Below are 1,440 nucleotides of genomic sequence, written 5' to 3' on the forward strand. Positions count from 1 at the left end.
CAGATGCCCGACTGTGGCATTTCTTTTAAAGTCCTTTATGTGGTGTCGCTCAGACCCCCGACTGTGGCATTTCTTTTAAAGCCCTTTATGTGGTGTCGCTCAGACGCCCGACTGTGGCATTTCTTTTAAAGCCCTTTATGTGTTGTCGCTCAGATGCCCGACTGTGGTATTTCTTTTAAAGCTCTTTATGTGGTGTCACTCAGACGCCCGACTGTGGCATTGCTTGTTATTTGTTTTCATAAATTTTTATACTACCATGTTATTGCATTTTTATAAATAACGTTCTTGCACGCATCAGAGTTTCATTTATCTTTTGTGACTGACGTCATGAGCATAAAATATTTTTAGCACATCATTGTTATATTACACCTGTGTTCATAATGTTTGCGAGTACATTCAAAGTACTCACTGGCTTGTCCCTGGCTATTGTCTTGGCCAGATTTTCTTGCTTGGAGAGGAGCGACGCGATGCCAGCCCCAGAACCCACACAATGGAGATAGCAGCCTCGCGAAGATAGGAATTAACCTGGTCAGCTGTTCCCGTGGGAAATGGAGTCCCATAGACACTGATGTTTCACAACCCGCTTCCGCCATCAACCACTAGAAACCATTTGTTGTACTCACAGGCCAGAATGGTCTTGTACTTCATATTTTGTATTTTGCTTGGAATTTCTGTACCAAGTTGGAGCCTCATCAGCTAACAGTAATCCTGGGGCTGATGAGCACGACGGTCTTTTCTAGAAATTAATGTCCGGAGAACCGGTCGTGGCACTTGACCTGACAAGGGCAAGGGCTGCCATGAGTACCCGCTGGCTTGTTGTTGGGTACTTCTTCACCGTGCTTCCCTTCAGCACGACGGGCCTGTTTGGCAAGCTGAAGAGCAAGTGGGGGCTGCACGGACGGCTCAGCTACACTCCTCTCTGCAACAATCGCTTCATGCTTGAATTCGAGCGTGAGGGCGTTCGTCGGCACGTCCTGGAGAACGGCCCTTGGACACACCGTAAGGATGCATTCCTCATTGTTCGCTTTGATGGACAGGGCAAGGCGTCGGACGTGCCGGTGAATGTCCTGCCAATCTGGGCACGCATCTATGATGTACCGCCTCTCATGCTATCGGAGAAGATCGGATGGGAGTTGGGTGGCCTTTTGGGGAAAGTTTGAGGGTAGATGCTCATAATTTGGGAACATTATCTCTGAATTTCTCCGTGTATGGGTAGAACATGATGCAAACACTCCTCTCCTATGTGAGATCAGTCCTAGAGAGTTAGGGGGTGGAGGAACAGATGGACCTAGAGGTCAAGTATGAGAGAGCACCCCGATTTTGTATGTACTGTGGGCATATAGGACATGGGGAGAGGGACTGCAGGTTGCCGATAGATGATCAAACAGTGCGGTTCACAGGGGCGATGAGAGCATCACCCTACAAATGAAGCAAGAGCAA

This window comes from Triticum dicoccoides, chromosome 6B (genome assembly GCF_002162155.2).
Source record: "Triticum dicoccoides isolate Atlit2015 ecotype Zavitan chromosome 6B, WEW_v2.0, whole genome shotgun sequence".
Lineage (NCBI taxonomy): Eukaryota > Viridiplantae > Streptophyta > Magnoliopsida > Poales > Poaceae > Triticum > Triticum dicoccoides.